This window comes from Delphinapterus leucas, chromosome 19, assembly GCF_059928025.1.
Source record: "Delphinapterus leucas isolate spDelLeu-1000000601 "Yukka" chromosome 19, BTC_Dleu_Yukka2, whole genome shotgun sequence".
NCBI classification, from domain to species: Eukaryota; Metazoa; Chordata; class Mammalia; order Artiodactyla; family Monodontidae; genus Delphinapterus; species Delphinapterus leucas.
Genome location: NC_143147.1, coordinates 12571272 through 12598307, shown reverse-complemented (window position 1 = coordinate 12598307; position 27036 = coordinate 12571272). Strand labels below are relative to the sequence as shown.

Below are 27036 nucleotides of genomic sequence, written 5' to 3'. Positions count from 1 at the left end.
TTCCTTTACTCTTTTAATCCTCCAGTAAATAAAGATTTTTCTGGTTGATTACTGTGTTATTTTACTAGGGCTGTCATAATACAGTACCACAAACTGAGTTGCTTAAATGACAGAAATTTACCTTCTCATGGTTCTGGAGGCTGGAAGTCCGAGATCAAGGCGTCAGCCCAGTTGGGTTCTTCTGAGGGCTGTGAGGGAAGGGTCTGGTCCATGCCTCGCTCCTTGGCTTGTAGGTGGATGTCTTCTCTTTATGTTTCTTCACATGGAGTCTTCCCTCTATGAACACCACTGTGTCTCAACTTCCCCTTTTTATAAGAAATATGAATTTTGAGGGGACACAATTCAACCTGTAGCAATTACCTTGCCAGTAACTTCTTTCTGCTGCTACTTCTACCCCACTTCGCTCTCTGCCAATGCTTAGTTTGAAAGATCTCCAAATTCTCTGTAAAACTCAGCTACTTGCTCCCCATCCCTTTTCCTTTCTCAGAAGTTTGGGGACTGATCTATCTTCTGCTCTTGAGCTACTGTTACCTTTTCTGAGTCCTTGATCTATCGAGGGGAAATTTTATCACTAGTTGGCTGTTCTTATATTTTTGCTGTGCCTGTCTTGGCTTTTGAATGAATTCCAAAAATAATCCTTTGTAACCTGTAATTTTATCTCCATGTTGTCTTTTGATTTTCTCCACATTGCTGGAACCATGGCAGAAGATTCTCAGCGTGATTCCAATCGGCATGTATTTACGACAGATCCAAAAAGGCTATTTATCCTTAGGCACATGCGTCTGTAACTTGGAATCTCTCAGTACTTCTGGACATAGCAGGGAATTCAGATTAAACTGGGTTTGGAATGCTATATATATTAGTCTACTTTATTTCAGTTCAACAAATATTTATTGAGCATCTACTATGCTTCAAAACCTGGAAATATAACAGTTCATTAGATGTAGTCGCTGACTGCTAGAAGCTCATGGTCGAGCAGAGAAGACACATGTAGATCCCTTATTAAGACAGTGTGACTAGTAATATACAAATGTTTGGCGTAAAATACTAGGGGAGCTAATGCTGCTAAGGTTTGAATTTTACTTCATTTTAGAGAGTACCTTGAAAGTTCTTTTTTCTTGAAGTTTCATCATGGCTGTTGGTTCAGAGTATTAATGTTAATTTGACTTGACTTCATGGCTTTCCAGTGCTTTTAGGATACCTTTAAAATCCTCAGAGTTGACTATGGGGGCCTGGTCCCTGCCCACCTCCCCTGCCTGAGCTTGAGTTGCCCTATTCCTAGGACAATTTTTCTTACAACGCTGGTGGTCTTTCATTAGGCCACGTCTACATACTTTCTCCCTCTTCAAGATCTGAGCACTGGCTTCTGCCTGGAACGTCTTCGCCCAGCCCACTAGGCCAATCCCTCTGCTTCCTATGGCCTTCAGATTAAAAGTCACTCTTTAAAGAAGAGCTTTCCTGCGTTCCCCAAATCTCCTTCCTTGTGTCACAGTCACATCCTGAGATCGTTTGATCTTCTACCTTTATGGCTGCAGACACATTTTCTGAAAATTATATTTGGATGTAGCTTACAAGATGTTGATTCTGTGCTACATTTCTATTCGTCCTGGTTTTTTTACTAGACACTAAATTAAGATAGAGAAGACAAAGGTAGTCACCTGAAAATGAGTTAACACTTTGAAAGCATTACACTTGCACTTCGAGTAGGCGTAACTAAGCAAGTGATAGTATCCGTTTGGGATGACCTGGGTCCCAGGCAGCAAATCAGTTTCATCTCATGTCGGTTCTGAAAGATTGTTGGTGGCTGCCTGGGGCGTTCTGTTGAAGATTCTGCATGAGTCACTGTCTTGCTTCAGAGTGAAAAAAATGTCCTAATTGATTAGCAGCCTCTCCTGTGGGCACAGAGAAGAGAGGCAGCACATGTCTAGATGGCCTGGGAACTGGATTCACTGGCTAGATGAATGCAAAATCTTCTTTGTATTTTCAGCAGATGCTGAACAAAAGTTTTTCCTCATTATTTTATATTTTTGCATAATTTACGCACAGTGAAATCCACACTTCAGGATGGTAGAGTTCTGAGTGTTTTGACAGACGTATACAGTCATGTAACCCCTACCACACAATCACAATACATAGGAGTGTCATTACGCCTCAAACTCTCCTGTGCCCTTCTGTAATCAACTCTTCATCTCACTCCTAGCTCTTGGTAACCACTGATCTGTTTGCTAATCCTTACAGTTTTGCTTTTGCGAGAATCTTATACAAATGGAATCAAAAGTATGTGGGCTTTCGAGCCCGGCTTTTTTTTCACTCAGCATAACGCCTGTTGAGTCATTCATATTGTTGCATGTGAACTGAGTTTTAATGCAAGTTTGTCCAAAAAAAAATCTATCAATGAAATAGATTTTCATTTACCTATTTAAGTATTTATTCAACAAATATATGATCGTTAATATGCTTAGAAATACAAAGAAATGTCAATAAGCATGATCTTTTCCCTTTCCAAATATCTACCTGTCATCTGTCTATTATTTATGTATTTTTTAATCTATATCTCAAGGTAAGTTATACGAGTGCTTAAAGACAGTAGGTTCTGAAGGAGTTCAGAGGAGGGGGGAAATTCATTTACAATTTGGAGGTGTTTTCATAAATTATATAGCATTGCAGTGAGCTTTGGGGCGTGGCTAGGACATTCCTTCAGGAAATGTCAGACATCGCTCAGAAGTTATCAAAGTATTCTCTTTTGCTTCTCAGGGGTTAATCAAACCTTTCTTATGTCTAGCCCAACGTATAGCTATGCACAAGCAGGAAAAAGAATGGTGTGGAAGCTGAGATTTTATCTTTTTTTAACTCTAACATTGACTAACCATATACCAATCATAAAGTTCAAAGCAAGGTGCTCTGGGAAATATAAAAAATAAACAACACAATACTCTTATCTACTTGATTTATTACTTATTTATACCCCCACTTCTCTTTATTCTCGCCCCATTTTTCCATTTTCTCTCTTCCTATCTTGTTTCATAAACAGAGGACAGCTTCCAAAAATGCATGGGAAATAAATCATTGAAAATGTTGGGACAAAGAGGTAATATGGGTCAGAAAACAGTCCCGAGGTACATTTACCTACCTCTCAGGAGTGTATGCCAGATGGTTTTGTAGAGATACCAGAGATGGGCCGCAGATTAGGCTGTACATTTTCTGGAGACTCAAGTAAATAGAGAAATAGACTCAGTTAAAAGATCCATATTGTCCACAAGATAAAGACAAACCAGCTCTTAAAGGTTTTCATCTTGCTGACCTGAGAAGAATTTCCTCCCTTGGGTTTTCACAGAGAAAACACTTTTTTTTTTTTTTTTTTTTTTTGCGGTACGCGGGCCTCTCACTGCTGTGGCCTCTTCCGCTGCGGAGCACAGGCTCCAGACGCACAGGCTCAGTGGCCATGGCTCACTGGCCCAGCCGCTCCGTGGCATGTGGGATCCTCCCAGACCGGGGCACGAACCCGTGTCCCCTGCATCGGCAGGCGGACTCTCAACCACTGCGCCACCAAGGAAGCCCAAGAAAACACTTTTTGATCCAGAGAATAACATCCTGGACTCCATCCCAGCAATAAATAGAAGAGCGAAGTTTGCTGGGTTGCTTCTTACAGCATCCCTCAATGCAAGCTTATATCGGAACAACAAGCAAAGTTCAATTCTGTGAAGTAAATTTGACAACAATCAGAATGATGCCATCCAGATACACAGCTCTCAGATGGTGTGATTTGATCCAAGGGTAAAATTTATCATTTCTAGAGAATAGATGAATAGCATGTCCTTCAGGCACTCCCCCATAAGTATCTATTCTCATAAATAGGATTTTGATAGGATTTGGACAACGGAGAGTTATCTGACTAGTAACTGGAGTACATCTTATTCAGTGTTTCCATTAAGAGCTGGTATGTGCATTTGGACAGTGATCAGACAGAAGGTAGGATAAGATTGTTTGTTAAAAATCAAGGAGACTATTTAAAGCATGTTTAAACAGAGGTTATTCTTCTTTGGCACTTACTCTAGAACAGGGCAGTATGCTAAGAGCTTTAAATGTATCCTGTTATTTCAATAGTCTATAGCATTCCTATGTGCTAGCTTCTATTTTTATCCCCAATTACAGAAAAGCAAACTAACATTTAGGGGAGTTCAGTGATTTACTCAGGATTACACAGCTTGTAAGTAACAGAGCCAGGATTCAAAACCAGGTCTCTCTGGAAGCAGAGACTGTGTGAATCTTTGTTCTTGTTTTTGGTTTAAAAACATTTTAGACACGGAGGATGTAAGTTATATATTAAACTCCCATGTTACTATTGCCCAGCTTTTGACATAAAATATTAGGAATAAAGTTTATACCCCTGCACACTCTTCCCTGGTCTCATTCTCCTGTTGCCTATACCCACCTCCAAAGATAGCCACTATTCTTGAAACTGGTATCATTCCCATGCATGGCTTGGGGCAAAGAGTCACTCTTACATCTCATGTGACTTTGCTGTGTCCTGCCTGACCTTCAGGTGAGAAATCAGTTTATAATTATCTAGAAAACAACCCTAATTTACATAGAAACACAAGGTATTTTGCATAGTTTAATGAGTTTTCCAAGAATGTAACTGTTATGGAGTTTTGTTTTGTTTTTTAAACACTTTGTTTGGTTCAGAATGTTACCAAGTATTCACCATTTTGGAAAATCATGTCACCAACAGCAGTTCCTCTGGTAGCACTTAAGTTGCCCATTCAACATGCCTGTTGTCAGTCTGCTTTAGTAACTGCTGTATTTGTGGTGGTTCTGCTAGTTTGGAGTATTTCCCATGGAGAGGGGGAAAATATTTGCAATCAAATATGATTGCAAATCATAATTGTAAGAATATATATACAGGTATATAGAGAACTCCTACAGCTCAACAACAGCAATAAGCAAACAACCCTATTAAAAATGGGCAAAGGACATTTGCATAGACATTTCTCCAAAGAAGAGACCAACAAGCACATGAAAAGATGCTCAACGTCGTTAATCATTAGGGAAGTGCAAGTCAAAACCACAGTGAGATATCACATCATACCCATTAGGATGGCTATTATCAAAAAAGCAGAAAATAAGTGTTGGTGAGAATGTGGAGAAACTGGAACTCTTGTGCATTGCTGTTGGGAATGTAAAGTGATGTAGCCACTGCAGAAAATGGCACGTTGGTTCCTCAAAAAAATTGAACAGAATTACCAATAATCCAGCAATTCCACTCCTGGGTACATACCTAAAAGAATTGAAAGCAGGGACTCAAACAGACATTTCTACACCCATGTTCACCACAGCATTATTCACAAGGCCAAAAAAGAAAAGCAACTCGGGTGTCCAACAGTAGATGAATGGATATACAATGGAAGAGTATTCAGACTTAAAAAGGAAGGAAATTCTGACATGTACAATATGGATGAACCTTGAAACATTATGCTGAATGAAATAAACCAGTCTCAAATGAATAAACATTGTTTGGTTCCACTTAAATGCGGTACTTACACCAGTCAAATTCATAGAGACAAGAAAGTAGAATGGTTGTTGCCAGGGGCTGGGGGAGGGAGGAGTGGAGGAGTATTGTTTAATGGGTGCGGAGTTTCAGACTGCTAAAATGAAAACGTTCTGGAGATGGACAGTGGTGATGGTTGCATCACAGTCTGAATGTACTCAGTGCCACTGAAAATAGTTAAAATGGTACGTTTTATGTTATACATATTTTACCACAATAAAAAATTACACTTTCTTAAAAAAAAGATAAAGTACTTACATATTGAAATATTTTATTATACTCTGTTTCCTTTTAAAATTACAGTTAGGTATCATGTCGATTTTAAAAATCTATCCTTTATGTATTTATTTATTTTTGGCCGCACTGCGCGGCTTGCGGGATCTTAGTTCCCCGAGCAGGGATTGAACCCATGCACTCGGCATTGAAAGCGCGGAGTCCTAACCGCTGGATCGCCAGGGAATTCCTTCATGTTGATTTTTTTTAATGACTTTGTAAATATCTTTAATGGAAGAATCAGATAGTGTTCTAGAATTACCTTTCCTTCTTCGTAGATTTAATGCCCTTCAAAGGAAAATGTTTCTACCCCCAAGGGAAAGCAAAATTCCCTTCTTATTCTCCATCACTTACTCAAAATCGTGCCACAGTTTAGTTTGGTTCACAGCAGAGCCTTGATTCTCCGGTTTATGTTGACTTCTTGAAATTATGTGTGTAGGTAAATTGTATTATTTATGAATTTCGTAAGGTTAGTAACGAGGGTGTTATAAACTATTTATTATCAAAAGAACACATTTGACCTGATAGGATTGAGAACTATCAGTCTAGGACAGATGGTTGGGAGTGGAATTTCTGATAGCAGTGCATGCACATCTTCAAATTTACTTGGAAAAAACCACTTTTTATAGAAATTTTTAAAAATCAAGCTGCCTGCAGTGTTTTAGAGGGCCTGTTTATTGTTTCACACCCTCACCAACACTTGGCATCGTCTGATTTCTGCTGATCTATGTGAAGGATGTGAGCCAGGTTCCAATTTCATTTCTTAACTATGAAAAATCAATAGACCCAGCCCCATTTATTGACTGATAATCAGCCCTCATTAATTCACAAATCTATGATTATTACATATAAAATTGCCTTACACATGTAGATTTGTTTCTAGCCTTTCTGTTTCGTCCCATTGTTCTATTCAAGTATCCTATGGAAATATCCATCTGTCCTAATTATCATAGCTTTATAATAAGTCTTTATAAAACTAATTTTTTTTCACCACTAATATATATTTCCTCCAAAGCAGTTTAATATTTAGCAACGTAGCTTTATGGCAAGCCTCTGGGATAAATTAGTTGTAAATTACACACGGGTAAATCGCTCTTGAAATTTTGAATAATCCAAATAAGAGGACGCAAATCTGCCAAAGGTGATGATTTTTATTTGAAAGCAATGGATGTCAAGCTTTCTTTTTTGATTTGGCAATGATTAGATTACCAAACTGTCCACTGAGACCACTTTTAGTAGTTAATATTATAACAAGATCAATGTGTATAAAAGTACCCTTCTAAAGTGGGTGGCTTTGAAAATACCCCTCTCCTATTGAGCAGGGGTTGGCCAACACAGTGCTGACCAGTGACCACGGACTCCATTTCTCTTCTGCGCTCACAAAACACTTGAGCCCAGTTTTAACGAAAGAAATAACCCTTCTTCCTGTGACCAGGTAGGAGATGAAGGTGGTGACCGCGTGCTGATTTTTTCAAATTACCCGTGATTCCTACAAATGGTGGTAAAGAAAGAGCTAGTGATGAGTGGCTTCTGGGCCCATAATGATCAGTTAGTTTGCCATAATTAGGACAATTATCATAGCTTTTTGATGCTTAACCAGAAAGAGAAGTGATCCTGTTTGAAGGCAAAGGGAATGCTTATTTGACCCTTGAACAAATGAATTTCCTCTACAGTAAGCCACAGAGAGTGTCACAATTACAGTAAGCTGCAGTGCCCCTGTGCCTTGGGGTATATGGAATATATTCTATTTAATAATAATAATATGGTAAATGAATGAATATATATATGAACACCTGACTCTCCATCACTTTATCTCCCTTAATGCTGTCTTTGCTTACAAGGTAACACACTTCAGGGGAAAACTGCAAAGACTATCCAGTGAGGACTTTCTCGGTGTAATTTCCAGGATTTTTATCATGCAGTCCACAGATGTTTTGGCACTTTTCAGTGGTAAAATTAATACGAGGGAAAAAAACCTCTCTTTACTTGTGAAAAATATGTATTTCACAAAGAGGAAATGTGTGGCTTATGATTTTTCTTAGAAATTCTGTTCCTTTATAAGTCATGAAAACCTTGAAGCCTGTACGAGCACCACAAGGAGAGTATGCCTCAGTCCATCTTGGCTAAAATGCCATTCACGGAGTAAAGTTATCTCACCACTGTAGCTTCATGGTAGTTGTGATTACAGTCGGCCTTCTGTATTTGTGGGTTCCGCACCTGCGGATCCAACCAACCACGGATGGAAAATATTTGGAAAAAATTCCAGAAAGTTCCAAAAAGCAAAACTTGAATTTGCTGCATGTAAGCAACTATTTAGATAACATTTACATTGTATGCAGTATTAGAAGACTCTAGAGATGATTTGAAGTGTATGGGAGGATGGGCATAGGTTACATCAAATACTATGCCATTTCATATAAGGAATTTGAACATCTGCAGATTTTGGTATCCTGGGGGGTCCTGGAACCAATCCCCTACAGATCCTGAGGAACAGCTGTATTTACGTTCATTACGTTTACCTTCTGTGGTCATGTTGTGTTTATCCCATATAAACAAAAGTGGATTAGTGACTCATATAGTGATTCACTGAGGTATAAAAATAGTATAAAGAGACTTCCAGTTTTAGCTCTAATATGTCAAGAGTCTGGAAACTGTCACCGTCATCCTTAAAAAAAGAAAAAGATAGACAAATGAAGAAATCAGTGACTTTCCCTGGATCCATCAGAGAGCGGAGATCTCAGAGCAAACTGCCATCCTGAAACCTGGTGAGTCAGGTATGTCCTGGGAGACACAGTAACTGAGATCTGCTTCCTTGGAGCAAGAGTTATGAGTAGACTGGCAGGAATATTTAAATGATCAATTTGACACATGGTTGGAGATTGAGTGTGGACTCGCTGTGAGAGTGAGAGATTCATGGGGACCACCATCCTAGGGCTCCCCTACACTTTCATGGGTCTTCCTGGGAACGTTGCCAGATTTCTCATGGTGAAGATCCAACAAAGATCCCTCATGACCCTCCCAGAAGGAGGGAAAGATAAGCTACCGTAAAACCCGCTGAGGGTCTTCTCAGTCACAAAGGCCCACTCTCCAGGGAAAAGGACTGTGCCTGAACACACTTCTGAAATTTGGGGGGAAAAGAATTTCTCACCACTCCAGCCGCTTGAGGGAAGCGAAAAGCCAAGACGGGATAGGGCTCTAAGGAAACAGAATGTTGTGGTTAAAGAAAGGAGTCGAGGTGACTGGGCAGGAGGGGAGGAGTGGGGCTGGGGGATGCCCTGCTATAGGAAGAGGAATAGAAATATTTGTGAAGACCCAGCCCCAGGGCAGCCCCACTAAGAGGCTGAGATCTAACTGGGAGATTACACATTGCCTTTCTCCTTTCGCCTACACCCTACTGCCACATTAGTAGGGCTCCAGCATCATAACCATGAGTTAACAGGTGCAAGACACAGCATCTGTACGTAGCCAAGAGAGGAGACAAGAAACAAGAACCCTAGAGGAATTTGAAGCCTCTGGTACCTGAAACTACAACAAATGCTGAACACAGCCCGACACTCCTAGCCAGCTTAACAAAACCTAAAGACCTTTCTACCTGGTACAACATGTCTGGCTTTCAAAAAAAGCCAAAGGAAATAACCACTGTCTGAATAGACAAAGTGATCCTGAAAAGCAGGCTCAGATATGAATTATCAGATAAGTAATTTGAAACAACTATAATTGGAAACTTTAAGGGAAAGAAAAATCAAAGGAAAGTGCTAGAAATAAAAAACACTCTAACAAGGATGATGGGTTGGTTCATCAGTAGGCTTGACACAATAGATAAACATATCAGTGAGCTTGAAGGTAGGGTGAGGGGACTAGCTGCTGACTTAAGTAACTGGAGATTAGTGGTATCTGTAAGGTTAAAGGCAAAGAAATGGTATATAAACACTGTATTCTAGCTGGTAAAGTTTTTGTTTCCCCACAAGGGTACAGATGAACAACTCTGTAGCCACTACACATGCATATTGGAATTGAACAATTAAAGACGTGGATGGTGGCTGGTGGGAGCCAGGGCTTCCACTGTTGGAATAGGAGACTACAGACAAGCATGAGGACCATGCCAGAATGACCCATGTGGCGTTGGGTTAGAGTTCGAGACGTCATGTTTAGCTTAATATATTTGCAGACGGGTACATATCAAAATAGTTATACATATGCATATATACATAGCTTAGTATACATACTTATCTTTCCTCCCTCTGTCAGGGGAGAAGGCCTGGAAGCAATGACACTTCAGTGACACTGCGCCCTCTCAGTGCCCGTATCTCGGTTTCTAACACCATTCTCCAATAAAAGGAGTAAAGCCTCCTTAAAGAAATGGCTGCTTCTTAGCTGTAGCAAGAAATATACAAGATGATCCTGTAGCATCTTGCAGTGCTGGAAAATGAGGAATTGCTCAAAGAAACCACAATGAAATGGGTATGTCAAAGGCACAGGAGCCAAACAAAAGGGCCCCCAGTGGCCAAAGCTGGAACAATTTGAGTGAAAAATAAATAAAGGAACATTGAATTATCACTCAAAGTATAAAGTAAACATCCACGAGCCCGTTCTGATATAAATAAATGATTGGAGAAACAGATAAATGGGAGACAATAGACAATCTTTTGTGCAGAAGAAATTCCAAATAACTTATGTGGATAGTCTCCGTAAAAGGAGATGGGACATAAGTTCCCACATTTTAAATACAGGCTGTGCATCGCGACTTCCTTCTAAAGAGTACAGTAGGAAAAGGGGAGGAAAAGGAGTAACTTTACGGTGGAAACTCCTGGAAACACTCCCTCAGCCAGATGATCAAGGTTAACAACCACAGTGATAAGCGATGTCACGTTAATAGCATGAATTCTGGATATGGTGTGATGAGAATAGCACTTTACCTCTGTGGACTTCCTCCTCCAAACCCATAACCCTGGTATAATTATGAGAAACGCATCAGACAAACCCCAACTGAGGGACATTTACAAATTACCTGACCGGCACTCTTTAAAATTGTCAGGGTCATAAAAGACAAGCAAAGCCTGAGAAACTTGACACCAACAAGAGGAGCCTAAGGAGACATGACAACGAAATGTAATGTGGCAAAACCTAAGGAAATCTGAATAAAGTATGCACTTCAGTTAACAATTATGAATCAACATTGGTTCATTAGTTGGGCCAAATGTACCATAGCAACGAAAGATGTTGGCAATAGGGGAAATTGGGTGTGTAGTATATGGGAACTGCCTGTACAATCTTCACAACTTTTCTGTAAATCTAAAGCTATTCTTAGAAAAGGTTATTAAAAATAGTAATGAAAAGGATAATAGAAATACTACAGGTCCCAAAATAATGTCATAAAAGTAAATAGTAACCAAGACTCTATGAATTCAATAATTGTGGACAAGCCACTGAAAAATGAAAAGGTGAACAAGAAGTGTGATGGTGACTCTCTGAAAGTAGGATTTTATTGCACTGGCACTCCAGTGGATTCCAATCTCCTGTGCTCCATCTAAGGTCTGTCACAAATTGTGGTATGAAGCCATCAAAGCTTTTGTGTCATTTGCAAACAAAGCCTATGGCCTTTCACTAAATTAATTGAATGTTTAAAGAACAAGCACAAATGAATATATTCCAGTGTCTGGTGTATGTGGAGCTTATTTCTAAAGGGGAATAAAAAAGGCTAACATTACAGAGGCATCATTCAAGGCTGCATCTCTGATAGCAAAAACAGGTACAAGTCACACCATTGCTGAGAATCTTGTAAAACTAGATGCAAAAGTAATGACAAACCTTATGCTCACAGAGAGAAAGCAGAACAAACTACTGGCAGCCTTCCTTCCGGAGAAGATACTCCTGTGGTTGTAGGTTCTCAATGGATAACACATGGAACCACTACTATTCTCTGGCTTGTAAGCCAAGTGACATTTACATTATAGTTGCACAAAACCACTGATCTGCTGAGTATAAATAGATTCTTGGCCTATGCATGTTATGTAGGAGGGAGATATGTTCAACATCTTTTCCTATTGATTACTGAAAACTCACGTTACGGAAGATATAATTTTTATTGAATTAATCGTGACTTTGTGAGCCCTGCTGGAGACTGCAGAGTGTACCAGAGTCAGGTAGGGTCAGTGGCTGCAGCCAGGTCAGATCCTTGTCCTTAACTGAGAGAGGTCACACTTGGATGTCAACCCAGATGTCTGCCACGCTTGGATGTTAGCCACTGACAGGCTTTGGTGATCAATAACATTCCCTCTAACCTTGATTCAAGGTTGAAGGAAATTGTATAAATTATGCAGATTATAAAATAATGCAATTTGGGGTTATGTCTTTGCAGCAAGCTGTATGATGGCATGAGCCATGACAACGATACTCTTTCCTAACGTGTGCTAGTCACAGAGAGAAAGATGGTCACAGAAGCTTTTTTGTTTTGTTTTTGTTATATTGGCTAATTAGTTTTGCAAAGGTAATTTTTGCACGTGGTGAAAAATTTGAACTGTCCAAGAGGGTATATAGAGAAGAGTCTGCATTCCTCTCCCTAGTCTCCCTTCCCTAGGGGCAACCACTACCACTACTGCCATTTCCTTCCTGTAAGCTGTTGGCATGAAGGAAGAGGTAAAGGCTTGTTGCTTGTGACTGCTTGTTAAATACATCAGGTGGAACGCATTTTTAAAATCACATGTCCCTCCTGAAACCCCTCAGAAGTAAAAATACAGGGGTCAAAAAGGCATGGAACCCAAAGAACAAAGAGATTGGGAAAGCAAACAGCAGTAGCACGAATTTTGAAAGCCAGAGAGCAAATGGGCGATAGCAAGTTGGCCAGGACCGTTAGCTTTGCAGAACTCCAGAATCTCAGAAACGGAGGCGTCAGACACATCCGAAAGTGGGAATGCAGTGACAGCTGAAAATCGGAGACACGGTTCAAGTTCTGTGTAAGATGCAGTTAGGTAAGACTCCCTCCCAAATGTCTGCTGGCAGGTGACACCACCCAACATTCTGGAAGAACATTAGGGGGTTCCTTCTTAGAGAGGTGAGCCAGAGGGCTTCTGGACTCAGAGTCTAAGAGTAGCTGTGGATAGGGTATCTTACTGAAAATAGGGGAAAAAATAGAAACATATATATTGAATGATCAGATCATTCCCCTTGGATTGTGGAAGGCTGCCAGTCAGGCTCCACTTTCAGGAAGTAGATAGCAAAATCATTTCTTAGGAACGTGGCTTGACCAAGAAGAAAGATATTCTGAAATCAATAGTTGAGAATCTCTTAACCAAACAACATTAACCAGATTGCCTTAGTCAAAAGCTCTACTCAGGCACACAGATTCCTATTAGGTTAGTAGTGCCTCGGTACTGAGGACAGCCAAGACCTGAAGAAAAAAACCTCTTTCATGAGGGACGTGATAGAGCAGAAAAGAAGACCCTCAGAGGAAGCAGAAACAACCTTGGCAGAAGAACTGAACCTTAAAAGTCCTTTTTTTTTAATGTCTGTGGACACATAAGAAAAAATACTGTACAGTAAAACAGAAACAGGTTGCTATTTTTAAAGAAAGGAATGTCAAGTGAGAAAAGTTTGGGGGAGTTAAAAATATGATAGAAGATGAAAAACTCACCATAGATTTTGGAAGATGATGTTGAGAGACTCACTCACAAATAGAGTAAAAAGATAAAAGAAACAAGAAATATAGGGGATCGGTTGGCAGGGTTAAGAATAGCAGAGGACAGAGAAAATGGATGGAGGAATTTTCGGAAGAAGTATTTCAGTAGAGTTTTCCACGTCTGAGGTGTATGCGTTTCCAGATTGAAAAGGCAAGCTCAGTATCTATCTCAATGGATCTTTAAAAAAGAAAAAATAAAATATCTACCATCATGTAATTTCAGAACACACGGGAAAGGGAGAGGATGCTGTAAGGTGAGACGGGGGGGAGGGAGGGAGGGAAAAAGGAGAGAGCAAACAAACAACATTGTTGACGTAAAATACACTTTCTTTTTTAACTGTGTGGGGAAAATTGTGGTAATTTAAAAATTTGAGTAAACATCATTGGCTTGAATGTCGACCAAACTTACTCATTAGAAGGTCTATGCTGGATGTCATTTAGTCGGTAGAAACACTGCATCCTATCGGCCAGCATCCTTTCTGATGGGCCACGTGTCTGTTCTGATTGGTTGCCGGCTTTTGTTTTCCTTCACGTTGTTTCTTTCCATGGATACCATCAACTTAGCTCTAGTAGAGAGGCTCCCACTAATAGGTCAGAGTTTATCAGCAGCATTTGGCAATATATACAGTCAGAACAACCACCCCGCCCATTTTTCTCAGGTGCCGGGATTTACAGTGGTGATGCGGAAAGCAGAGATAGCAGTGGCTCCTTTGCTGCTTGGGAACTTTACAAATTATTACCCCCCTTTTTTTTCCCTCCTCACTTGGTAGTTATATTAAGTCTCTGGGGAAATGAAAAGCCAGTCTTCTTTGAAAATCAGATGGAGAAATTCTGTCCTAATGCACTAACAGCTCTCGCCTCCCTTTCTGAATGATTCCAGACCCTCCGATCCCCTCTGGAGGGTTTGAGATAGAGGCGGCAGGGAATTATGCATCTGGTTTATTACCCTTGGGAGACTTGGCCATCAGAGGCTCCCGTGTGAAACAATCCTATATAGGAAAACAAATGAGATTCTGCTTGGTGAAGCTCGGTTGAGCAGTGAAGTGGTGGGACTGAGCAGATGTAGGGCTTGGTGTGCTGAGGGCTTAGTGGGAGCGCCTATGGAAGGGATGGTAGAAAGACGATGCTCAGATATTTGAATACTTAACATGTAGAGGGGGAGTCAAGCCCCCTTTTATGGTCTGACTCCAAAAGGCAGAAGCGGGTCTTACAGGTGGATGTAAACTCAGTGGGCAGCAGAGCGGAGCTAAGAGCGTGGCCTCTGGAGTCAGGTAGCCTGGGATGGAGTCCCAGCATCACTGCTTACCAGCTGTTGACTTTGACCTTGGACCAGTTACTCAAACTATCTGGACTCCAGTATCTTCATCTGTCAATTGGGGTAATATTAGCATCCACTTACAAAATTATTCTAAGGATGACATCAGCGAACATATGTGAAAGATTACAACAGTGCTGGGCACGTAGTAGGCATTCCTGTGTTTTGGGGCTTAGAAGTGGCACTCCCTGAGAGGCAGCACAAAGCCCAAGGTATGGAAGATGATTCTGACATCTGCTGCTCTCTGAAAATTTTGTTATCGTTCCAGTGGTCAAGCCGAAGCTGGCTGACAGCTTCATGGGGGTGGGAGAATGGGAGGGTTTGTGCAAAGCGCAGGAGGTAGGGTTAGAGAACTTTTCTAGTCCTTTCCACCTCCACTTGACGTGCTCAGGTCTGAGCCACGTGGTCTTTAGCTGGTTTAGCTGGGCTTGGAGCGCCAGCTTTCGGTCTGCCCCGTGCTCAGAGCCACTTATCAGAGGATCACCTGAGCTGCTACTCACTGCATGGCCATCATGGGGTCGAGTCCTTGTATGCTTTGCTCATCTACATCATGGGATGCAGACTCAGGAATGGAAAACAAGAACCATGTTTTTCCTTCAATTCGCGCTCGGAGCAGAGCCAGCGGGTGTCCTGTGGGACATGAGAAACTCCAAATTTGGGGATGAAATCCATATTTAGAAAACAACAAAAACAAAAAACTTTGAGCAAGTTGCAAGGAAGGAACTGTGTGTCTCTCGGTGCTAGGAGGCATAAAGGCGCGAAGTACAATGTATTTTGACACAACCGACTCACAGGCACAAGCCCACATCTGGGCTCCATCTCTCGCACCCCAGCTGCGTGCAGGTGGGAAAATGCTCTTATGGCTGAAGACAGGCCAGCCGCAGGCGCCGGGCTCCTTGGCCTCCCATCGAAAGCCTGGCAGCCATGCAATGGCCATGTTCAAGTGAATTTCATTCAATGTCTCGATACACAAAAATAACCATGTTATAATGGCTGCTGGTGGTAGCATTCTTTACTTTTAATTGCAAAACCAATGTGACCACATTAGAGAAAGTTTTCAGAACTGAAGGAAACACATCAAATGAAATATCACAGGTCTCAAACAATTTCTAAAATTTGTCTTTATTCTCTTTTTTTTCCCTGTGCTAATGAATATTTACACAGTTGTAACCAGCCTTTTTACTTAACATTATAACATAAGAATGTTCCCAGCTTTCATCTTAAGTCTTATGACATATTTTTTTTAAAGCTACCCAGTACTATCTTATATGCATTCACTGTATTTTAAATTACTGATTACATACTGTTGGACTTTAAATTGCTATCAGTTTTGCAGTGTGGTAGTATTGCTAGTTTTAGCTCTTCCTGTTTTATTTTGTTTTTTAATCATTTACTTACATTAAGTGGGATTCCTGGATCAAAGAGTATAAATGTTTTTATTACTCTTAACATTTTTTTACTTAAAGAGCAATGCTCTTCCACCTAAATAGTGCGTTTAATATGTGTTTATTTCTTTTTTCTCCTCAGATCCCATTACCCTAGCAGAGGGAAAAGTGCACAGTGCATGTTTGGAAGACCCAAGGTAGAGACTGAACTGAACGAGGTAAGCTGCAGCCTGGTGGTGAGACGTGCAGCGAGGCCCAGCCGAGCCAGGAAAAGCAAACGTCGGAAAGAAACAAGAGGCCACCACAGAACACGACAGCCTCTTGCGGAGGTACCATAATCTACTTAACCTTTCCCTGACGTGCAATGTTGTGATGGTTAATTTTATGCGTCAACTTGACTGGGTCACGAGGTCCCCAGATATTTGGCTAAACATTATTTCTGGGTGCGTCTGTGAGGGTGTTTCCAGAAGAGATTAGCGTTTGGCTCAGTAGACGGTGTGAGAGAATAGAAAATAATAGAACATACATATATATATATATATATATATATATATATATATATATATATATATATATATATGTATTGGTCTTTGTGCCCTGAACCCTTTAGAGCTCCTAAAACCCGTGTAAGTTGCTAAGTGATAAGAACACCAAGAGCATCTATTATTCCATATTTGTCTTTGATCTTGTCTCTGACACAGGGGCTCCTAAAGCTTGTAAATTTCTAAGTCATCAGAGCACTAGGCTCGTCTTCTGTTCTATTGAGGTGACACTGGGTGCACTCCTGGATGGGGGCCTGGTCACCGGGAAGTCCAAGCCGTGGTTAGAAGCTTGGATTTTCAGTCCTCTCCCCGGGCCCGCGCCCCGTCCTCTAGAGAGGGGAGAGGGGCCGGAAATAGAGTTAATAACTGATCATGCCTGTGTGAGGAATCCTCCATAAAAATCCCACTTGTAGGGGGTTTGGGAGCTTCCAGGTTGTCAAACACATCCACTCCAGGAGGGAGATGCACCCCAGCCCTACGGGGACAGAGCCCTGTGCCCGGGACCCTCCCGGACCTCGCCCTAGGTGTCTCTTCATCTCGTTGTTCATCTGTGTCCTTTATGATGCCCTTTGTGAAACTAGTAAATGTAAGTAAGTGTTTCCCCGAGTTCTATGAGCTGCTGTAGTAAATTCCTCGAATCTGAAGAGGGGGTCGTGGGAACCTCCGATTTGTAGCCGATTGGTCGGAAGCCCAGGTGACAAACTGGACTTGTGGTTGACATCTAATGTGTGGTCAGTTGGCATCTGATGTGGGACGGGGAGCAGTCTTGTAGGACAGAGTCCTTCACCTGTGGGATCGGACGCCATCTCCAGGTAGGTAGTGTCAGAATCGAGTTAAATTGTAGGACACCCCGCTGGGGTTGTGAATTGTTTGGTGGGAGGAAATGCACACCTCTGGTGACCAGAAGTGCTGTGAGTGTCCTGTGTGAGGAGTAGAGGAGACACACAGGAGGAAGGCTGAGTTTCTTCTAACTCGGGAGGAGGACTGGGTTGTTTTTCTAATGCACTGAGTAAAGCAGACGGCGCTCCCCAGTGTGGGTGGGCATCACCCAGTCTGTTGTGGGCCTAGATTCAGGCTCTGTCCATCTATCCTATTGATTTGGTTTGTCTTTTTTTTTTGTATTATAAGCAATGTTTCAATGACTACCCCTGAACATGCCAAGAGTGGACTTACTGGGCCGTGCTCTTCAAGGGTTTTCTCAAGGCTCCTGACACACACTGTCAGGTTGTTTTGAGAAGGCCCACCCCTCTCACACTGCTGCACACTGAGAGGCGGTGTCAGCATCCTTGAGTGGGCAGTGCTTCACACGAGAGCGCTGGCACCATCAAAACCCTGACATCCCCACTCCTCTCCACTTTGGGGTCCTCGGCTCTGCCTGCCCGTGGTGCTTTTCCAGCGCCTCTCATTTTTATCACCCCTCAGATAACCCGCTTTCCTCCCTCCTTCCCCAAATGTGTTTCATCAGGAGTCCAAACCCAACTGGTAAATTAGCTAGCTATAGGATTTGGGGCCCGTCATTTAAATTCATTGGAATCCAGTTCTCTCATTTGCCAAGTGAGAGGACTTTACTACATAATCTCTAAGGTCCTCTCAGTTACAGTTTTATTTATAATATTGAATAATTGAAAATAACCTAAATGTTCAACAACAAGGTTTGGTTAAGTAAGTCATGATATATCCAGATGATAGAATACCAAGCAGTAATTTTTTTTAATGTATTTTTATTATATCGCATGAGAACAACTCATGTTCATCATGCTAAGTGACAGCAGCATGACACTGTGCAATTCCAGATCTGTATGTACAAATCTTAATGTATAAAATTAAACAGAAACATACCATAAGACTAACAGCAGTTCTCTGTATGATTGTATTATTGGTAATATATATAATCATAAAAATGCACTTTCTTTCATTGTGAAAATCAGATACTGAAGTAGGATCAGCTTAAAGCTCCTTGGCCTCTGTGCAGGTTTTCTTGACCTTTATGCAGGGTTAGGCCCTTTGTCCTGAGCTCCCACTGCATCTAGAGCAAGCCTTTGACAGCCAACACTACCCTGCATCGTAACTGCCAGCCAACATGTCTGCTTCCTACTGAATTCTGAGACTCCTGACGGCAGAGTTCTTGTCTTGTTTATCACTATAGCATGGCGCCTGGCACTTAGAACACGCCAGGCACATGCTGACTAAATGTTGAAACAATTTCTGTTGGAACTATAGACCAAAGTGATCAGATTTAATTCTGAGGCTTGGTATTGCCCACTCCTTTTCAGGTTCCACAGTCAGTAACACAGGCATCTCAGATAATATTTTTCCTAAAAGCTTTGTCTACAACTTGGGTAAATTGCCACTGCGAGATGGGTGCTGCTTGGGTGTCTGGGTGGGAAAATTCCTTTGAGGGATATGGAGACATCGGACAACTCTACCTAGCGGCATCCATCATTTGCGCATGCATCTACCTCCCTTACTGTGATTCCTTGCTCACCATGCAACTTCCAAGTTGTAATTTGGCTTCCTGTGGAAATGTCAAAACAGTAAATGTGCTAGCTGGTCTGGAGGGCATAAGAGACTGTTCCCTCGGGCAGTTGTGTTTCTCATGGTAAATTAACGAATTGGCAAAATTTGGATTCTGTTGACCCAATGAGGTGCCGCCACCCTGCGAAAGTCCCTTGGCATGCTTCGTACCATCTATCTTATCTCCAGCAATAGTGGAGAATCAGAGGGGAGGGCTCATTGTCCGGAATGCTAGGGAAAGGATACCCAGGATGGAAGGGAAGCTGCCGAGGTAAACTTCGGACACAACTGGACAGCTGTGGACAAACCTTCAGGTTTGGGTACAAGAAAGTTTTGGTATGGATTAATTCTACACGTGACGAGGAGAAGACCAGGACAAACTATGCTATGATCCAGTATAGTTACACATTAACAGAAAAAGCACTAAGATGTCCTTAGCCATTTACTCTCTAAATTGTTTCTCCTTGTGTCTGTAACTAATCTAATTGATATTCATGTTTAGCTACTGTATATATATGTCTGTATATATGTATATATATAGTTTTTAACAGAAAAGGCTTTTATTTATTTATTTTCAATTTTTGAATTTTATTTTAGTTTTTTATACAGTAGGTTCTTATTAGTTATCTATTTCATACATATTAGTGTATACATGTCAATCCCAATCTCCCAATTCATCACACCACCACCACCCGCCCCACCGCCGCTTTCCCCCCTTGGTGTCCATACGTTTGTTCTCTACATCTGTATCTCTATTTCTGTCCTGCACACCGGTTCACCTGTACCATTTTTCTAGGTTCCACGTATATGCATTAATATACGATATTTGTTTTTCTCTTTCTGGCTTACTTCACTCTTTATGACAGTCTCTAGATCCATCCACGTCTCAACAAATGACCCAACTTTGTTCCTTTTTATGGCTGAGTAATATTCCATTGTATATATGTACCACATCTTCTTTTTTATTTATTTGTTTATTTTTAACATCGTTATTGGAGTATAACTGCTTTACAATGGTGTGTTAGTTTCTGCTTTATAACAAAGTATATCAGCTCTATGTATATATATATATATATCCCCATATCTCCTTCCTCTTGCGTCTCCCTCCCACCCTCCCTATCCCACCGCCCCATCCCACCCCTCTAAGTGGTCACAAAGCACCTAGGCAAATAGAATCACGGCACTCCCATGTGTGAAGATCGCCTTTGGCTCTCTGTGAGTACCACATAAAGTCTAAATTCCTGAGCTGGTATAGAAGGGCTTTCACAATCTGACACCATTCCCCATAATATGGCCCATGTCCTAGACACACTGCAGCCTTCAAATTGTTCAAATGAGCTTCCTGCCTCATCATGCTTCTGTGTCTTTGCACCCCCTATTATTCTGCCTGGAATGCTTCCCCCTGCCTCTTTGGAAATTTTGTTTGCATCCTTCAAAACCAAGATAATCCATCATGTCAGCAAACATAGTTTCTTGCTCCCTCCTTTGGGTTTTCACAGTCCTTTAAACAAACCTATTCTCTAGCAATTACCCTCGGTATTATAAATACCTGTTTGCGCATGTTCATTTCTTACTAGACTATGAACTTCTTGAGAGCAGAGGCCTGCCATTCATCTCTGCGGAGCCAGTGCTTAGCTCAGAGTCTGACTCATCATAGATCCTTAATTCAAGTTTATTGAATTTATTAATTAAGCCATAACCAAGGCATCCCATCCATTTAATTGCAAATGAAGTCACAAAGATGGAATTAACAGCCTCATTTTTTTTCTTCCAGTTTTATTGAGATATAGTTGACGTACAGCATTGTATAAGTTTGAGGTATACGGCATAATGCTTTGATTTACATACATCATGCGGTGATTATAAGTTTAGTGAACATCCATCATCACATAGATACAAAATTAAAGACAGAAAAAATAATTAAAAATTTTTTCTTGTGCTGAAACTCTTAGGCTTTAGCATCTTTCATATATAACCTACAGCAGTGTTATATTATGTCGTATATTATATACCTAGTACTTATTTATCTTATAAGTGGACGTTTGTTCCTTTTGACTGCCTTCATCCAATTCCCCCTCCTCTCAACCCCCCTCCTCTGATAACCACAAATCTGATCTCTTTTTCTATGAGTTTGTTTTGTTTGTTTGTTTGTTTGTTTAAAGCGGTATTCGGGCCTCTCACTGTTGTGGCCTCTCCTGCTGTGGAGCACAGGACGCAGCGCAGGCTCAGCGGCCATGGCTCAGCGGCCATGGCTCACGGGCCCAGCCGCTCCGCGGCATGCAGGATCCTCCCGGACCGGGGCACGAACCCGTGTTCCCTGCATCGGCAGGCGGACTCTCAACCACTGCACCACCAGGGAAACCCTATGAGTTTGTTTTTGAAGTGTGATTGACCTACAACATTATGTGTTATGTACCAGCCTCGTTTTTATCAGCCTCCTGATAAAGAGATGACAAACACTGAGTGCTTCTCACAATGCCAGCTCATGCAGAGCACAGAAAAGCGTCCAAAGGCATTGGCCCTGGCCTTGAGTAGATTAGAATAGAGTGGGAAAGATAAGACTTCCATTCATAAAACAAATGGAGGGCAACGTTAAGAACGTTGGAAAGCCATGCTGGTTGTAGCAGGCATCTGAACTGCTGGGGCTTGAGGCCAGAAGGAATGCGAGCAAGTCCTCCCTCACAGCCCGCCGTCCTTCCTAGTAGCACCGTTGGCAGGTAGGGTCACTTGGAGTCTAGTGAGGGAGGCGGGAGGGAGACATTGCAATGCGTGTGCTCAGAAAAGTTTTCCATATGAAGCTAGATCAAACGTACTATTGAGGAATATGTGGTTTGGGGATTGGTAAAGAACAGGGTTGGGAGGAAAGCATTTGAGAAGGTGAAACGAGGTGGGAAAATGCTGGATATTGGAGTTTAGAGGCACAGGCAATCTGAATCGGATCTTTAGGCACCACAGTTGTTTGAAGAATTCCGTTGTGCTGTGTAGCCAGAGATAGCAATAAAAACAATAAAATCTGTTCTTCTCTTTTGCTTTACCATCTATACAACGCTTATGGATCCTTGAAATAGTCATTGGGTCCTTATGACAGTCCTATCTGGTGTGCTGGGTGCTTAGAGGTTGAGTCTTCCTCGACCTCATCACACCACACCCCATCTTAGGCTAAGACAGAAACCCTCCCCCATGCTCCAGAGGGCCCCTGAGCTTCCCTCTGACATGGCATGTTCACGTGCTATGTTTATTGGTTTATTCCTGGGGAAAATAGGCACCATGTCTTATCTGTGCCCAGTACCTGGAATAAAATAGGAGTTTGGTGAATGTTTGCTGCATGAGTGATTGAATGCATGGATGTAATACAATGCATGGCAATCCTACTTGCTATTATGTTATCTCTGTCAAGTGTCTCATTCTCCACCTGAGTTCACAAGCTACTCAACAAGTCCCCAGCAGTAAACCCAAAGATCACACCCCATCTCAGAATCCCCAGCCTGCCAAACATTGAATGGACAGAGTTGCCCAAGGATCAGCTGGAGCTATCCCTCCTCCAGGCGTGGAGTTACTATAGGCTGAATAATAAAGATAACAGAGCTTTGAGCCTGGCATGGCATGCCTGCTAGAGCACAGAAACAGACATGACCTAGCAGTCCCAGGCTCTGCTGATAACAAAGGCTTTCTGAGCAATGGTCCTTCAGAGCAACAAATCAAGACAGACAGCCTGCCAAAAACATGCTGACCCAGCAGACTCAGAATCCCTTACCCGCTGAGAAACAGCCCTCCCAGCCCATCCATCACTTAGACAACTCAAATTAGAAGGTGAGAACATCAAAGAAGCAGAGTGTGCCTTTGTGGCTGTAGGAAAGCTCCTGGGCAACCTTGCCCCACATACTCCCCTCCCTGCCTCTCAGGGAGCCTGAGGAATAAATACCTTCATCTGCCTGTCAGATTTCTACCCATCCTCCAAGGCTCAGCTCCAATGCCATCTCCTCTGTGATGCCTTCACCCATCTCAAAACAGCATATTAGCAGGTCAAGAGTAGGTTTTGGTGTTGTTCAGGGCAAGAGTCTCTGCACTGCCCATATTCTCATCTTCTGATCCATCACCTCTTCCCCTAAAGAGGTACATATAAGGGGAAGCTCTATGGGGAACAAAGAACCCCTTTTTACCCAACACCCCAATGCAGAGCTCTCTGAAAGAGCAGAATTCAATGATAAATCTTGAAACTCAGATTGGGCTTCCATCTCCTCCCAGAGCCAGCACCCTAGTCCTGGGTCTTAGCACCTCTCAACATGGCAAGGATGAGTGCTCAGGTGTGTGGGAGGGAGGAGACTTTGTCAGTCTCAGGCAGGCTTCCAGTTCACTCATCAATCCTGCCACATGGGAGGGGCGGGCGGGAGAGGGGAGAGATTGATTGATTGATTATTGCTTATTCTTTTCAAGTCGGTTGACCCCACTCATGTATAAATATGGCTTGGTTAATGGCTTGGACTGTGATCAATCATAATAGCAAAGGGTAGTGTGGGGCACCTTCCTTTCAAATGTGACTTTAACTCTAACCACTGATCACACATCTATGGAATCAGATTTTTAAAGTGACTCTTCAGCACTCAACATCCATGTTCTGATTTGAATCCACAAATGCCTCGTGAACCATCTAAGAGAAGGGAGAATGTACAACCTCTTCATCCTGTCCTTGACCAGAGCATTTAAGACAATTTATCCTATTTCATGTGCTTAGCGTACAAAGAACAGGTTCTGCTGCTATAACAAAAATTCTTGATTCGGGGGCAGGGCAGTCTAAGATGGTTAAACAGCAGGTGTGCCCCACCTCCAATAATATTTCCCTGCCTCTACAGTTACAGGCATGCCCCACCTCCAGCAGTCTCCTACAGCCTTGCTAAAACCAGTGAGTGTCCAGACAGGGGATGCCCCTTGATCACCTGGCCCTGGCGGCCAGAGGGGCTTGTGTTCCTGGGCCCCCTGGGGCTATAACAATTGGAAAAACAGTTCTGGGCAGACTGCCACACACTGGGCACTGCACAAACAGCAGACTGAAGCACAACTCCAGTCTGCTTGTGAAAAAGGTCTATTTACTTGTCCTGGAGCTTCAACCTGAGAAAGTAAAATTATCTATAATTACAGTAATTACTTAAGGGATACACAAAATAAAAAGATGTGAAATATGACATCAAAAATGTAAAGCATGGGAAGAGGGACTAAAAATATAGAGTTTTTACGATGTGTTCAAACTTAAGTTATCAACTTAAAATAGACTGGTATATGTATGGCTGTTATGTGTGAACCTCATGGTAACCACAAAGTAAAAACCTATACTAGTTACCAAAAAAAGATAACGAAAAAGGAATCTAAAGATAACACTAAAGAAAGTCATCAAACCACAAGGGAAGAAAGCAAGAGAAAAAGAAAAGAACAGAGAAGAACTAGAAAAACAACCAGAAAACAACACAGTAGCAATAAGTATATACCTATCAATAATTACTTTAAATGTAAATGGACTAAATTCTCCAATCAAAAGACATAGAGTGGTTGAATGGATTAAAAAAAGACATAGAGTGGTTGAATGGATTAAAACAAACAAACAAACAAGATTCATCTATACGTTGCCTACAAGATACCAACTTCAGAGGTAAGAACACACACAGACTGAAAGCAAAGGGATGGAAAAAGGTATTTTCTGCAAATGGAACATAAAGAAAAGAGAACTCTCCTACACTGTTGGTGGGACTGTAAATTGGTGCAGCCACTATGGAAAACAGTATGGAAGTTCCTCAAAAAATTAAGAATAGAAGTATCATGTGATCCAGCTCTTCCACTTCTGGGAATTACCTGAAAAATATAAGAACAGTAATTCAAAAAGATAAACACACTCCTATGTTCATTGCAGCATTATTTACAATAGGCAAGTTATGGAAATAACCTAATTATCCATTGGTGGATGAATGGATAAAGAAGATGTGGTATGAAATCCTGCCATTTACAACAACATGGATGGACCTTGAGGGTATTATGCTAAGTGAAACAAATCAGACAAAGAAAGACAGATACCATATGATTTCACTTGTATGTAGAATCTAAAAAAATTGAAACAACCAAACAAAACAAAATTCATAGATATAGAGAACAGATTATTGGATAGAGAACAGACTGTTGGTTACCAGAGGAGAAGGGGGTTGGGGGGGGCAGAAATGGGTGAAGTGGGTCAATTTATGGTAATGAATGGTAACTAGACTTATAGTGGGGATCACTTTGTAGCATATATAAATATCAAATTATTATGTTGTACACCTGAAACTAATATAATGTTATATACCAATTTTTACCTCAAATAACTATTTTGACAGGCTGTAGTATCTCCTCAGATACTTTAGCTGAGAAAGAGTGGAGACCAAGGTTTCATATCCATTGGGGTGGCTGGGTCTTCTGGCATTGGTGAGGGAGAGGTTAACTGTGATGTGGCAGCCAGGGCCTCTTAGCCATGGGTTGCCATAGAGACAGTCCTGTGATACTCAGTACTATAGGCAACCGTACCAGGCAGCCTCTCCTTGCTCAGCCTATAGCAGGCATGATGCTGGAGATGGCCGCCCTGGTCTTTTCTTTTCCCATTTAGAGACCTCAGAAACTGCTACCCTGAGGATCCATGTGAAAGAACTTCTATACTTCTGGTACATTTTCCTGCTCTTTTGCCCTTTTTCTGGGAAACAAGCAAAGCAAAACAAAACAAGAGCTCTGTTTTAGAAAAAAAAAAACAACTCAGAGGGGACCTGCAGTTGGTGAGCTGCACAGAGAAGCATTGCCCAGACTGGGGTTAGACAGGGCCCATCTCTATTCTGAGATCTTTCTTCCTTGTCAGATGATCATTTATCCAAACCGTCCCAGACTCAGAAGTGGACCCCTGACCTGGCTGTCTTGCCAGCTGTCAGAGCACGCCATTAAAATGCCCTTTCTAATTCTAACGAAAACAAAGATAATATGTTCTAACACAGTGCTAAACACTTTAAATACTTTACCTCCATTTTATAGATGAGAAAATTGGGATACAGAACGTCCAGTGACACGCCTAAGGTCATACAGCTGGTTGACTCCAAAGTTCATGCAGTAGCTACTCTGCTGTTCTGTCTCTGATGCTTGGCTGAAACTAACCTCCCCTGTGACTTCTCCTCATTGGTCCTTATTCATTCTCTGGAGCAATAGAGGATGAATTTCCTTCTGTTTCACAGCCTTGTCCCTTGGAGAAAACGTTCATGATAGCCTTCAGTGAACTGAAAGCTCTGTGGGCAATTGTGAGAAATGGTTATGCTCAAAAGGCAGCGTTTTGCCTCTCCTCGTTCCCTTCTTCTCCACGATAAACATCACTCTTTATCCTTAAAATGTATAATAAGAGTTCCTGCTCATTATTCCCAACAAATGCATTGATCTCAGTCTTTCCAGAAAAAGGCAGACAACCCTTGATTGCTGCGCCTCCAGCCACCCCCTCCACTACCCAGCATCAGGCCAGCAGGGATGACATCTGTCCCTCACCACACCATCAGCTTACACACTGTCTGGCAGCCACTGAGGGAGGAACAACCTAGGAGGTTGCACTCAGTCCCTTGGTCCCAAGAGTGGTGTCAGTAACAACAGGTCATCTGTCTTCAAGAAGACTTCGGGAAGACAATTTGGTGACAGTTTAGTGACAGACAGGATGCACCTTTGGGTATTGACTAATTGTCAGGCATGGGTTGAATTCCCCAGAAACTCACCTCTCCTTCTGCACTGTGCCCTCAAAGAAC

At 41.8% G+C, this 27036-nt stretch overlaps 1 protein-coding gene across 2 annotated transcripts in view; it reads left to right on the top strand.

The window, feature by feature from the left end:
* ADPRM (ADP-ribose/CDP-alcohol diphosphatase, manganese dependent) overlaps positions 1-27036 on the top strand; it is a 331886-nt gene that overhangs the window by 206203 nt on the left and 98647 nt on the right. For both annotated transcript variants that reach the window (XR_016388840.1, XR_016388841.1), the window contains exon 6: positions 16339-16525. The gene's annotated coding sequence lies outside the window, so the exon portion shown is untranslated. The remainder of the gene's footprint in view (positions 1-16338; positions 16526-27036) is intronic.